General features: G+C 34.3%; 1 pseudogene; it reads right to left on the minus strand.

Annotated features, from left to right (window-relative positions):
* Positions 1-4,525: 4,525 nt before the first annotated feature.
* LOC129462931 (cytochrome c-like) lies at positions 4,526-4,902 on the minus strand (annotated as a pseudogene).
* Between the last annotated feature and the right edge of the window lie 11,331 nt (positions 4,903-16,233).

Consider the following 16,233-nt stretch of genomic DNA (forward strand, 5'->3'; position numbering starts at 1 on the left):
TGTTTGCCAGGAGTGGCCCATAGGAATGCTTCTCAAGTCTGGAACATGGGAGCAAGGCTGCTCCATTGATCTGGAAGCCTGACTCACAGGGGTGGCCTGTGGGTTGTCTCTTGGGATCTAGACAAAGGCACACAGCTGCTTTGTGGGCTTGGGGGAAGGCCTATCGGGGCAGCCACAGGATTTTTTTCTCAGTCCTGGGGCATGGGTGCATGGCTGCTTGGCCTGCATGGTTGAGTGTCTGCAGGGAATGGCCTACAGGGCTGTTTCTCAGGCCCTGGGCATGGATATACAGCCACTCACTGGCTCAGGAGTGTGTTAGTAGCTCAGAGGCTCAGGGCTCTCTCCCAGTCACAGGAGGGTGCTCAGTGGTTTGACCAGGTCAAGGGGGGTTGGCCCTGCATGGGACTGGCAGATTGTTCCTCTAGGTGTAAGTGAGGGCAGCAGGAGCTGATTTCCCTACTATGCAGGACCAGAATCACAGTCAATCTTGGGTCCAGGCCCCATGCTACCGGGGTTCTGGTATTCAGCCCCTTGTATAATACAAGTATTAATATAATGAAGATGGAGGCCCAGTGCTAGAGAGGTGCAGTGGTCTGGTCCCCAGAGCAGGGTGCACTCCAGAGGTAGCCCTGGTCTCAAGATGGCACTGTGCTTGCAGCAGCTTGGCTCACAGGGAGTCAGTGGGGGTGGAAGTGTACACCTTATGCTCCTAATCCAAGGCAATGCAGCTGTGTGAATTCCTGGCATCTTTCCAACCTGGGCCCAGTGCTTGTGCAGACTGTGGGATTCTCCTGTAGTAAAGACTATGGTTATGATTCTTCTGTAGTAAGGACTATAGTTATTGGCAGTGGCAACAGAGGATGATGGGGATCTTATGCTTACCTTTTGCCCACAACAGAAAGTTCCTCTTGACACCAGGCAGATCCAACCCAGGTGAAGAAATTGGGCTGCAGACATTGGGTTCTTCCACCGTGCCCTCCTGCACAAGTGCCTCTCCACTCCAACATTTTCCCCTTGACACTCCAGTCAAATCTAATCTGTTTATTGCTTTTGTATTTTTTTGTGGGGAGGATGAGTGCCAGGCATCTCTTGCCAGTCATCTTGCTGATGTCACTCTATAATTTCTTTCTTTAATGTTAAAGTTTTCTTCCATGTGAAATTTAATTTAAAATAATGCACGTTTGAATATAGAGTCATATTATTTTTTCAAAACAATTCAATGAACAATTCATCTTTATTTCTTTAATCATTGGAAATCCTAGCTTTATCATAAAATTCATCTACATACATCTTTTTGATTAATGTGTTTATTTCTGTGACAATATTATCCAGTTTTAATAAGTAAAGCATGCTAACTCTATCTGAAAGATCTAGTGACTCTTCAAAATTATCTTTTCATAAACCTCCTGCTATCATAAATGCTTAACTGTTCCAGAAGATATTTAATAATTTTCTATAAGTAGAAATTATGCAATTCAAATAATTCAAGAAAAGTTTTATTTTGTGATTGTCTTACATTTAAAGAGAATTGGCTTATCAACAGTGTCAGCTTTCTAATATTCTTTATTCTCTCATGACCTACAGCTTTATGCTTATATTAGCTACGGACACTGAACTTGTATCTTCCCATGTATCAATATTTATACACCTTATTCCAATGCTTTCTTAATATAAAGTGTCTAGTACTTGCAGAACAATATCACATAAGATTTCTGGTATTATTTCAAATAAATATTGTACTGAATTTGTTTTTATTTTAAATTTACAGATGTATGTGCATGCACGGGAAGAAGGTGTATTTCAGGAAATAAATGTTTATGTTAATATAATCAAATTTATCAATCATTTTTATGATTCACTTTTGGAGTTTTTATTTAGAATGCTCTTCATATCTTGTGTCATAAAGACACACTATTATATTTTCTTTAAAAACTTTCTAATGTTGGTTTACATAGTATGACTAATTAACATAGCATTTATTTTTGAATGTAATATAAGGAAGGAATTATTAATCTAATCTCATGTTTCTTCATATGTAAAACCAATTTTTAATTATTTTCTGAATTGCTTCTCTTCTTCCTGTTAGCCTACCATGGCAACAGTCATATCTCAAATATATGTGTATATGTGTTTGTTTATTGATTGATTTCTGGAATCACTATTTTACTTGGCTTTCCATTTATCTGTCTCTGCACAATACGATTTTCAGGTGCTGTAAGACTTAATATATTGTGGCTTAAGTAACACTAATTTATTTATTCATTTTCAAAAATATTTTTGCAATTTTTTGGTCCCTTGTATTTCACATGATTTGTATATGTTGTATCAAGATCCATTAATATTAAGTTCTATCAGAATTTGGTGGGAAGTTTTACATTTACATAGGAAGAGAAGTCATTTTTATAATATTGAGATTGCTTATCCATAAAAATGTTATTTTAAAATGTTTAAATAAAGTTTTAGAATATTCTTATATTAGTTATGGACATATTTTCAACAAAGACATCAAAATAAGCCATTTCTGTTATACGCAGAAAATATTCCTGTGAAAATTATTTTTTATTTTACAATAGTAGCTATTTACAACATATGTACAAAACTGGTATGTGTTAAGTCATGAATAGTGTATATAAAAGGGATCCAGGTAACTTCCATTTTATAATCCAAAAGGAGGAAACTAAAGTCTCCTTGAACTAAAACGAAAGACTCGAATGAATTTATCAACTAGAGAATGATTTTACATACTGTCAGTGATTGACCAAGAGAACAGGTAAGTTTTGTTTTTTTAATTTCTACATTTACTTCTATTTTGTAAAGATATCAGGGTATCTTTACAATCATGATACACACCAAAATTGTAAACTCTCCTCCAAGAATACCATCGAAAGGTCTTCAGAACCTTAGGATAAAGTAGGAAGTAAATTTTACTGCTATTTTTAAATAAGTCGTATAATCATAAATGCCAGTGATATTTTTCATGTGATTTGCTTCATTAAATGACACAGGCATCTCACTTCAACCTCTTCTCTCACAACTTCTCCTCTGCTTCCTGATACTCCAGGCCTAGTGACCTTCAATTCATTTCTGGAAGAGTCAAGTTGAATTAAACTATGCATGTCTATGTCTTGGAGCCATGTCTCACAACATATGCACGGGGCTATTTCCTTGGCCTGTAATCCTCAGCCTCTAACTCTCCACATTTTATCTTGTCATTCAAGTCACACATGAATTATCATTTCTTCAAAGGCCTCACTTTAGCCTCCAACCTAAAGCTGCCTCTCTGTCACTTTCCCTCTCATCACTCTGATTTATTTCTTTCACAGAATCCATCTCTGCCTGCAATTATCTTGTTCAATGACTCATTTATACATCTGTGTCTAATGTCCTCATTCACTAAAAAGGAAGCTCCCTCATGCAGCACTAGATGTATTCTGTTCACTGATACATCCCAGGCACCTAGAATGGTATCTGGCACATAAATACACTTAATAATTACTTGTTGAATATATGGATATAATTTCTAAATATTACTTAAATTAAATTACATATTTCATTATAGTATTTTATGAACTTAATGTCTACATCATAAATCCTATACTTGTATATTTGGCACATCCGTAATTGTTAATCTACTTAGAGTATGTCTTTTTTTTTTGCCATGAACATGTTTTTTTCATGATCTGTGAGTTTCTTTTTAATTATCTTAAGTCTTATGATCACACATAATTTTAAAATTTATGTATATCTCCTCTACTTTAATTCTTTTAAGTCGGGAAAAGCACTTTCACAATCACAAATATAGAGCAGTTCTACAGTTTTATGTATCTGAATGGCTGTTTAAAGACAATCCTAAATTATAACTTAGTTTGACTTCGATTGTAAAGAATTCAAGAGTGAAGTTTAACTTGCTACTATTTTAAAAGCATGTGACCTTATAGATCATCTATAAAATGTGAGAAATGTTAAATAATCTTTGATATTACACATAAACCACACTAAAATGCCTTTCAATAAGTAAAAAGAACCATTTTAAATACAGAAAATTCTAATTAGATTGGCATAGTTAAGGCCAAAAATATAAAGTAGACATTGCTACCTTATTTATCTTCAACCCTTGCCTTTAAGAAGCAAATGAACACAAAACACAGATGAATCTTGCTTGGTTCTGAGACAGTGAAGGAATTTCCCCAGTATTTAAATATATTCACATAACCAGTTATAGAAATCTAAATATAAACTAATCTCCAGTAAGTTATAGAAATCTAAATATAAACTAATCTCCAGTAAGTTTTAAGATGGCAGTCATCATCTTTGTGAAAAGTTGAACATTACCAACGAAGTCTAATCATATCTTTAGAAGGGGTAAACAGTGATAGCATTTACTGAATTGGAATTACTATTAAAATTCAAAAACTGAACATACTCATTTAACCACAAGCCAGTCTTAGTTTTAAATCAGGAGTGCCCAATAAAATATTCTGTCAGTCATTCATGATCTGAATTCTGGTGTATGAGATCTATTAAAGTATGGTACACATAGAAAAGTCATGAGACATTTCCGTTTTGTAATAAATAAAGCAGTGGCCAATTATTACTCATTAGTAGCTTTTTTTGAGATAAGCTATCAAGTCTGCCCTTTCTGCCTTCTTCTTAATGCCAGCAAAGATCATTTTTGTTCCAGGGATGTAGTTCTTGGGATTCTGCAAATACTCCATCTCTGTATCCTCTCCCCAGGTGATCCCTTTGTTCCTATTGGCATCTTTGTAAGAGAATCCAATGGCCTGACCACTCTTCCTCCCAAAGAGACCATGGAGATTAGGCCCAGTCTTGTGCTTGCCTCCCTTTTAGGCATGGGGCACACTTCTGAACAAAAATCTTCTTGCCTTTCTCAACATCACTCATATTTAATTCTCTTTTTCGTCACTGGTGCAACGAAAGCTCCTGCTCTGAAGCCGGATGTCCCACTCCCTGCCATGAACATTTTCTAAAGGAGTGATGGAAGAAGAGATTTTCTCATTCTTCTAAAAACATATATAAATAATAAATGTAAAATATGTGTACGAATCCTCAAATTAATTAGAACAATGTGAAAAGTAATGAGAAATAAATAATATAAAAAAATAATATTTTTAAAAGCTCATGTAAGTTCTCCTTACTTCCCCCTCCATCTCATTGCTCTTTCCAAAGGATTAGCACAATGAACAGATGGAAGTAATTCTTCTTGACCTTTTCCGAAGGATTTTTAATCTGTGACTCTATTTATATATATATCCATATATCTCTCTCCAAAGCCTTGGTGAGTTTAGTATAACATACAAAGGATCATTAAGGGATGAAATATCAAGAAAACAAACAATACGTATATATATTTTTAGAGTAAATGAAGCATTTGGTAAATTGATTAGCACAATTTTTAGCACAAGGTTTTAAAGAAACCACGTTGGGAACTGGATTACACAATAGAATTATATCTTAGATTTCAGAGTAAACGGAAGTAATTTTCTTCAAATATGATTGAATGAATGTGATATTTTTCTTGTGTGTTAGTGTACTAGCATAAGAAAACTGACCTGAATGCATAAGTAATTTTTTCCTAAAATTTTTCTGCAATTGTCAGAGACAGATTAATTAACCTTAAAAACATTCCCTAAGTTCACATAAAATATATAAAATGCTGTTTATTTAGGGAGAGTAATTAATTTTCTTCAGGGGCTAAAATCACATTCCCTAAAGCAAAATCATTCTGACATTATCAAATATCACAGTGTGGTTAAAGAACAATTATAAAGTAATTTACAGAATAAATCTTATTACTTTTCAGAGGCCTTTGGAATTAAGTGAAAGAAAATGTTACTATATTTGACTTTCAGCCTTCTTTCCTCAGTTGAACATGCAGAAATAAAAAGTGAAATTTCATTACCTATAAACTATTAAATTCAAATGACCTAAAAATAATACCTTTAAGACATCCTTGAGCACATTTTTTTTTCTCAAAACTTATTGCCATCAAAAAAAAAATTAAAACTTTTAAAAACCAAGACACTAGACTTTCTTCACAGTAATGTAGCTTTAACTTCTGAAGGGTTGTTAGGATTTTGTTGTCATCTGTTGAATTCCTGGGATTAAAAATAATCAATGATTCATTAATTTGTCAATTGATTTTTTTCTATCAAAAATTATTTGTTAAATGTAGACTGTATTAAAAAACACATCTAAAAAGCTGTGGGCTGTTTAAAGAAACAAATGTATTTATATACTGTTGGTGAGAATGTAAATAAGTTCAACTCCTATGGAAAACAGTATGGAAATTTCTCAAAAAACTAAAAACAGAACTGCTATTAAACCCAGCAATCCTGCTATTGGATATCTACCCAAAGGAAAATAAATTGTTTTATCAAAAATCCACCTGCACTCATATGTTTATTGCATCACTATTCACAATAGCAAGGTCATGGAACAAACATAAGTGTCCATCAACTACTGACTGAATAAAGAAAATGTTGTATATATACACAACGGAATACTATGCAGCCATCAAAAAGAATAAAATCATGTCTTTTGCAGCAACATAGATGGATCTGGAAGCCATTATTATGAGATAAATAGCTCAGAAACAGAAAGTCAAATGCCACATGTTTTACTTCTAGGTGGAAGGTAAACAATAGTTACACATGGACATAAAGATAGAAATAATAGACACTGGAACTCCAAAAGGGGGGAACATGGGAAGGAAGCAAGGTTTTTAAAGCTATGTATTGCATATTGTGTTGATTGTTTGAGTGACAGGTTCATTAGAAACCCATCAGCATTACACAATATACCTATGTAACAAATCTTCACATATACCCTCTGAATCTAAAATAAAATAAAACTAAATTTAAAAAACAAATTGTATACTCCTAAATAGTTATTATCAGAAACCTTGAAATATAATGGAAGAAATTTTTCCAATTTTTAAATTTATAAAAAAATAAACAATTATACCAGGCAATATGTAGTGTAAATTAATAAGCAGGATATTATTTAGTTGAAAATGTAAGGCTAAATTAAGAGGAAGCAAAATATAGAGAAATTCTTTAAGTGGTCTACCCATGATTTTCTTTGTATTTCCATTCCTTTTTAAAATTTTATTTTTCTTAATTGACAAATAATACTTATGCATGTTGCTGGCATACATAATGATGTCTCAATACATATAATGCATTTTAAAACAGATCAGGATCCACTCTTGTAATCATCACTAATGCTAATTTCTTATCAACTGAATGCTCACAATAAACTTGTAAGCTTTTTCTAGATTCTCTTTGCAGTAATAAGATTTGGCTATAAAAATAAATAAATAAAATCAGAACAATAACTATGCCACGTTTCTGCTGAAAATTTTATTGCTGTCGTATAAATAAATGCTAACATTCAAGGCCTTACATAATCTGACAAAATACTGCTCTTTAATTTCTTACTACTTTCTTAGATTATAATAATAATATCTAGCCTTTCTAAAGTGCTTGTATTTCCTAAGTTATAGTATTCAATTTAACTCTTACAAATGTTCTATAATTACAGTCATCTCTCAGTGTCTGTTGGGGACTGGTTCCAGGACTGCCCGCTCCTCCACAACTACCGCAGTCCACAGATACTCAAGTCCCCTAATTGGCTTCTGTATTCACAGATGCAGAACCCACAGACACAGAAAACTAAATGTAATTACAATTTACAGATAACTAAAGAAAATCTCAGTACAAATTACTTGTCCAATACTGCCTAAATGTGCTAAGACTAGAAGGGAAATCTATTCCAAGAGAATTTACCTACTACATGGTAGACATCAAGCTTATTCAACCCATGGCTTGTGGGCTGCATGCAGCCCAGGATGACTTTGAATGAGGCTCAACATAAATTCGTGAACATTATGGGATTTTTTTGCAATGTTTTTTAGCTCATCAGCTATTGCTAGTGTTAGTGCATTTTTTATGTGTGGCCCGAGACAATTCTTCTTTCAGTATGGCCCAGGGAAACCAAAAGATTGGACACCCCCAGTAGCCATGATTCTAAACTTCCCTCTAGTGAGCAATTACTATCTGACAAACATTATATTAGGGAATAGAAATAGTAAGGAAAAAGCAACAACAGTATTGTGTAGGCTACTCTTAAATGTATTCAATTCCAGCCTAAAAAGAAAATAAATAACATGCTAATTTAACAGTTTAATTTTTTTCAAAGTGGAAAGAGAATGAGAAACTGCTGAGCTCACACATGGAACAGGGACAGTGGTCCATTGCATCTTCCAGACTCACTGCTTAGTTTTTTCCCTCTTCCTTAACTCCATTGATTTAAAATGACCTAAGCTTACATATCTCACTTGTCGCACCCCATGCTAGTCACCTGGGGTAGAATTAAAGATCAGATTTAACCATAATGCTTATCATGTCTTTATCAGTAGCCTTTTATTATAGCATTCCAGCAATTATATTCCACACTAATTTTGAGCTGATGCTTAAGACATTGACCAAAACAGCTGGTGGACATAATAAATTGTTTGTAGAATCATGATTTGTCCCCCCCCACAATTTCCTCATGGCCTAGCATTCAGACATTTGAGTCATTTATGATAAATTGTGGTAAGTAAACAACCATCAAAGAGCACAGTCTCTTCAGTGGAAACAACCTACTCTCTGTGCCAAAGGTTGATGCTGTTGTTTGTCCAAATGTGTGTGACCACATAGAGCTATAGTTATCAATTTATTATTTCATCTATGTATTTGACTTTCATTGAGAATCTACCAGGTTGGTGCAGAAGTAATTGAGGGTTTTGCTATTGAAAGTAATGCAAAACCACAGTTACTTTTGCACCAACCTAATACTATGAATCAGTCGCTGTTTTAGATTTTGGTAAACAAGCCTGTGTCAGGGCCCCCAAGAACACTCTCAGGTTTGGTGATTTACTAGGAAGGCTCATAATATTCAGTATACAGTTGAACACATGGCTATGATTTATTGCAGTAAAAAGAAACAAAGAAAATCCAGCAAAGGGAATAGGTGCATAATGAAAAGTCTCGAAAAGACAAGGTGTATGGCCTCTAATAGTGGAGTCACACAGAACACAATTTCTACAGCAGACTTGTGACAACACACGAGAAATATTGTCTATCAGGGAAGCTCATTAAAGGCTCAGTATGCAGGGTTTTTATTGCATGCTCCTCACAAAAGCACACTCTGCCTAACAGCATACAACATTTCAGAATCCCAGAAGGAAAGCAAGTAGTTAGCATAAACCATATTGCTTGCACAGTCTAGACTGAGTGAATCATTCTTATCAGTTATGGAATTGTGGGAACCATTCTGAAATCCAAGTTTCCAAATACCAGACAAGAGCCTACTTTGTAAGCAGACTTCATAAGGATGGCAATCTCAGCTCTGCTGTGTTAACTATTTTCTGCACAACATCACATAAATAATCCTTGCTCTGTTATAACTTATTCTCTGGCATGTGTGTGTGTGTGGCTGTGGAGGGGGAGACCAAAAAAGCAATAAATTACATGTAATAATATATAGTAGACCCTGCCACCACTCTTAATATATGCCAGGTGCTACTCTAAGTGTTTTACCTATATTAACTCACTCAGTCCTTACAACAGTATTTTAATATGGATACTCAATATAATCATTCCTATTTTACTATGAAAACTAAGGCACAGAGATTAGATACATTGGTCAAACAGGAAAAAGTCAAGTCAGACATTCAAGGTAAGCAAGGAAACTCCAGAATCTGTAACTTTTATCATTATATAATTCCCTTTCTAAAAAGATAAATAAGAAAATATCAAATAGTAATAAATTCTAGGCTGAGAAATAGAATAAGGGATTATCAAAAAATGTATGTTATGAGCAAGGACTGCAATTGGCTGGCATCACGAATTGCCTGTCCAGCTGTTATTGTGCCTTCTCTGTAAAGCTTCCTGGGCTGCATGCCATAAAAATGATTTGGCAATAAAATGGAAAAAATGGAGTCTCTGATGACAGAGTCATGTTAGCAATTGTACTAGAGCTAGCCCCAACTCAGGGCTTCCTATCAAGTGAATTACATATTATTCTTATGATGAAAGCCACTTGAATAAGAGTTTCTCTTACGTATAGCTATGAACATTTGAACTGACATAGAAGATTATGTTAAATTAGATGATAAGAAAAGGGTTTTCTTAGTCAATGACACTTAAGTTGAAATCTCAATGACAGGGAAGAGCTCACTATGCAAAAATAATTTCAGGCTGAGAAAATCATGTAAGTCAGGCATACTAGTCAGTGTATGTGGGAAACAACACAAAGGCGAGAATTGATAAAGCGTATATGTGAGTAGGAGATGGTGTAAGAAGTTAAGTGGTGAGTAACAACATTTTAAGCTTTGGAGACTGTAATATGAATTGTGAATATTATCTTATGTGCAATTGGAAGCTACTAATGAGTTTTAAGCACAGATGTGATTATGTTTGTGCTTTTAAAATCACTCAGCTAACTGCAGAGGATAGAAATTTGAGGATACAGCTTGGAAGAAAGAAAACAATTTAGAGGCAATTAGTAGTGTTCATGTAAAAGATGACAACATATTGTATTAGATAATAAAAGTACAGAATAAGATAAGTGAATAGATTAACGAGATTATTTATTTGTTTATTATTATGATGATTATTTTAGTGATGGGGTCTAACTCTGTTGTCCAGGCTGGAGAGCAGTGGCATGATCATAGCTCACTATATGATCTCAGGAGTTCAAGACTCTGAGTGATTCTCCTGTCTCAGCTTCTCAAGTAGCTGGGACCACAGGCACACATCACCACACTGGCTAGTTTTTTTTAAAAAGTGTTTTTTTGTTTTTGTTTTGTTTTTTTGTAGAGACAAGATCTTGCTATGTTGCCCAGGCTGGTCTTTACTCCTGGGCTCAAGCAATTGTCTCACCTTCACCCAACAAAGTGTTGGGATTACAGGCATTAATTAGCCATAGCACCAGGCATGAGGTGATATTCTGTATATGTGGTCAATAAATCTGAATAGTGGAGAAATAAATTATATCAAGAACATCTTTTTTATTGGATTATTTGTCTTTTTCGTACTGACTTACTGTGTTTAGTTTGGTTACATATCCTTTATCAATAATATATATGCAAATATTATCTCCTTTTCATTGACTAGCAATTTTTCTTTTAAACACACACACACACACAGACTATGTACAAATGGCTGAAAGACATAGTAAATATTCTCCACATCATAAAAATTAATATTATATGAGAGATTTTCAGTTTAAACAAGAATATGTAAAGGTCTTTAAAATTGTCCATCCTATTCTTGTGTACTTGGAATAAACCTCACTTGGTTGTGGTATACAATTCTGTTTTTGATATGAAAGGAGTATGTAAGACTCAAGCAAAATAAACTGTATATAAGTACTATATATATTCTAGTTAATAAAGTTGTTCCCCATGGATGTATAGATTATCAATTCTTTTACTGCCATATGTGTGTTCTTGAATTTAACAATTAATGTATGGTGAATGGTAACCATTTTTTTTCACGATTGAAGTGGGAAGTTGCATATAAGGGGAAGAGGTTAGAATGATACATATGGTAATTAATTACAGTTGGTGACATCACTATGAACTCATGTTGAGGTGAGTATACATAGGCTGTAAGTACATTTTTTTTTGCTCTATCAGCTGATAGGGCCTAGAATAAAACATAGCATAGGAGCACAGAATGTATTATTAAGGAAATATTTATTTCTAATACTAATATTCAATATAAAGAACCAAGGCTTCTCGCAGAAATTACTGAATTATTCTAAGACTTGGCAGAACATAAAATATATACTACGAGCCTGAAGCATCTTATAATGCCAGAAAGTAAGGTTATGTTTAGCATGTGGTTACACAGACACACACACACACACACACACCACACACACACACACACACACACACATACAAACCGCATACACCCCTACCTCACACAGCAATGAGACTATTTAAAAAGGATACTGAAGTCACCTGAAAGAGCTCCCAATGGCCAAAGCTGGAATAATTTGAGCATAAAATACATTATTTTGTGTTGGGTTATAAACCTGTATTAGTCGGCTAGGGCTGCCATAACAAAATAGACTGAATGGCTTGAACAGTAAAGATTCATTTTCTCACAGTCTGGAGTCTGGAAAGTCCAAAATGAAGGCCCAGCAAGGTTTGGTTACTGGAGATTGGTCTGTACCCAGTTTGCAGACGGATGACTTCTCCCTGTGTCCTCACATGGCAGAAAGAAAGTGAGAGACAACTTTTGCTTATTAGGTTGGTTGGTGCAAAAGTTATTGAGGATTTTTTCATTACTTTTAATGGCAAAAAAAAACAATTACTTTTACACCAACCTATATAAAGCCATATATAGTCCTAATATAAGGCCACAAATCCTAGCAGATTCTCCATAATTATGACCTCATTTAACCTTAATTATTTCCTGAAGGCCCTATTTCCAAAAACAACCACATTGGGTGTTATAGCTTCAGCATACGAAATTTGGAGGGACACAGTTCAGTCCATAGTGAACTGTAGTCCTGGCCTCCAAAATTCATATTCTTACATGAAAAATACGCTTATTCCATCCCAACAGCCCCAAAGACTCAACTCATATCAGCATCAACTCTCAAGCCAAAATTCCAAAATTTAAATGTCATCTAAATCAGATGTGTGTGATACTGAAGGTACTATTCATTCTGAGACAAAATTCCTCTACAGCTGTGAACCTGTGACATCAGAAAAGTAGTATGCTTTTAAAATACAACTGTGGAACAGGCATAGGATAGACATTCTTATCCTAAAAGGGATAAATCAGATGCAAGAAAAGGGTGATAGGTTCTAAGCAAGTTCAAAACTTAGCAAAGCAAGTTTCATTAGATTTCAAATCTTGAGAATAATCCTTGGTTCAGTGTTCTCCTTCCAGAACCACCGGGGCAGTGATCCTGCCCTCAATATTCCCAAGCCTTTACCTATTACCCAGTTTAAAGCCACTTTCACATTTTTAGGTATTGGTTACAGAAGCCTTGACCAAAATATAAAATAAGTATCCAAGAGTTTATACTGATATAAATGCATGATTGACTACGCAAATAAATGAAGATAAATTTCCTATACAGAAGAATTTCAAATAATTTATGTAAACACTCTGCCCATCAGGTTTCAGAGTATAAATTCTCACTCTTTAACTATACTCTGAACACAGGGAATTCTTTTCCATGAGTACAATATGGAAGGGAGGGGAAGAAATTGAGACCGTGTTAGAAGCTTTCTAAACACCACTTCCACCAGGCCATGTTAAAGGTTTATGCCTCTCCAACTGTAGTACAAAATCGCCTTCATTTCTAAACCTGCTATTCAATCTTGATGTTTATGGCAGGTTTTCCTTTGGCAAAAATGTGTGGGTCTCTTCCAATTGCTGTCTTCCCCGGGGCTACTCCAAACTACTTCAACTTGATGTCTCAAATATATACTTGATTGCACTAATCTTGTAAATATTTCCCAAAGCTCCTTCCATCATTCCATGTAGATTAAACATACTGCTGATACTAATTACTACTATAACTCTTCGTGTATATGTCTGTGTGTATGTGTGTTTGTGTGTGTGTGTGTGTGTGTGTATGGTCATTTTAAAAGAAATTTTAAAGAGGCATATGTAGGATATGGCAAAATATTTTTGTCATAGATTCATCTCAGATTACAGGACTATTTTAAAAATAAATCAATGGAGGGAAAATAAAACATAATTTTGAAAATAATATGTCATTCTAATATTTTAATAAAGTAAATATTTTAATAATAGCTTTTGGTGTGTTTTGAATTCTTTTTTAAAAGCAGAAAATATTTCAGTACACATAAATATGATTATTGTACTTGAGGAGTAGATATTTTATGTTAGATTTAATTGTTGACTTTTTTATGTATCATCTTTCATTAAAGCTAATATGTTGATGAAATTTCTGTTCTATGTCGGAAATATGCTTTCAAACACAACAGTGTAAAATATGCCAACAGAGTTTTACTTTAAAAAAATTGTCATAAGATTTAACATGAGATCCACCCTCTTGACAAATTTTTAAAATGCACAATACAGTGCTTTTAACTATAGATACGATGATATACAGCAGATTTTTACAACTTATTTATCTTGCATAAATGAAACATTATATCCATTGGATGAAAACTCTCCCTCCTGACCTCTGGTAAGCACTATTCCATTCTCTGCTTCTATGAGTTTGATTATTTTAAATACTTCACGTGAGAAAAATCATGCAGTATTTGTGCTGCAATACCAGGCATTTTTCACTTAGCATAATTTCTTCAAGTTTTATCCATGTTGTTTTACACTGCCTGCTATAGGCTGAAAGTTTATGTCACCCTAAAATTCATATGTTGAAAATCATCTTCCCAAAGTGATGGTGTTAGAAAATGATTAAAAAGTGGAATCCTTAAGAATGGAATTAAAGACTCCCGAGAATTCCCTTTTTTCTTCTGCTATGTGAGAACTCAGTGAGAAGATGGTCATGTGTGAACCAGGAAGTGACAGTGAATCTGCCGGCACCTTGATCTTGAATTTCTCTGCCTCCAGAACTCTGTGAAATGAATTGCTATTGTTTATAAGGTACCTAGTCTGTGGTACTTTTGTTGTAGCAGCACAAATGGACATGGTATAATTTTCTTCTTTTTTAAGACTGAATAATATTCTATTTTATGTCTATGCCAGATTTTGTTTATCCACTTGTAGATAATGAATGAATGAAAAGTCAATGGATTTTGTACTCTAACACATGTATTGAATTAAATGTTTTTATTAATGAAGGATTTACACTGGCTTTGTTAAATCAGAATATATTAAAAACACAAATAAAAGTGCTTTTATATGGATAAAAACCATGTTTATCTAATTCCTGTCCAGACAATGGCACCAGGCAGGCTTCTTGGATCCTATAGTTTCTTCTTCACAGAGCACCTAAGGAAATCTTGTTACATGTCATGGCTTCTGTGAAAACATCTCATCATTTTCTAATCCCATATACATACAAAAAAAGCAAAGTTCCTAGTATGGTCCATGGGTTCCTGAATGCTCTGGCTTCCCTCCCTTCTCTTCTATATCTCCTTTCTGTTTCCTCAAGGCTGCTGTACTCTAGCCACAATGGTACTGTGCATATTCCTAGAATACAACCAACCAGGCTTCAGGAACATTGCACTATCTTGTCATGGAACATAGTTGTATCTATGTGTTTCACTTCTTCACTTCATTTATGCATCTACACAAATGACATGTTATCAGAAAGTTCTTTCTTGCTTGCTCACGTTATTTAAAATGGCTATCTTTTCTATTTCTGTACCATGTCTAATTTTTTCTTAATATCATTTAAATCTGATTGTAACAAATTACCACAAATGTGGTGGTTTAATACACATTTATTTTCTTATGGTTCTGGGAGTCAGAAGTCTGAAATTAAGTTCACTGGAATACAACCAAATCAGCAAACCTGTGTTTCTTTTGGAGACTCTAAGGGAGAATCATTTTCTTACTTACAGCCACTTTGTTCCTAGAGGCTGCTGTTCCTTGACTTAGGGTTCCTTTCTCCATTGTCAAAGCCAGTGGCATATCATCCCTCTCTGACTCTGCTTCCTTCTGCTTCTCTCTATCCTACCTTAGTTCCTGCCTCTTATAGGGATTCTTGTGATTATATTGGGCCTACTTAGATAATTAAGGATATGATTCCCTTCTCAAAATCCTTAATTGAATCACATCTGAGAAGTTCCTATCACCATGTAAAGTAGCATAGTCACAGTTTCCAGGGATTAGGATAAAAACATCTTTGAGGAGGCATTATTAAGTCTACCAAAATGATATAAATAGTATGTATTTATCTGTTTATTCATTATCTGTTTCTTTCAATGAGATGTAAGGCCCACATGAACCGACACTTTGTATGTAATGACTATTACTTTTGCTTAATCTCCTAGCAAAATATCTGGCACATTATGGATGCTCATATGAAGGCAGTAAAATGCTAATTGTTTGTGGACACATATCACTAAAGGTATTTCTTAGTGCCAATGTTTAATAAACAATTTAAGTAAATAATCAAGGATATAAGGTTGCTTGTCCTTAATAAAACATACTCACTCACGAGATGTCGCTATCCCAAAATAAAATATATGATAATGGA

Source organism: Symphalangus syndactylus, chromosome 14 (genome assembly GCF_028878055.3).
Source record: "Symphalangus syndactylus isolate Jambi chromosome 14, NHGRI_mSymSyn1-v2.1_pri, whole genome shotgun sequence".
Lineage (NCBI taxonomy): Eukaryota > Metazoa > Chordata > Mammalia > Primates > Hylobatidae > Symphalangus > Symphalangus syndactylus.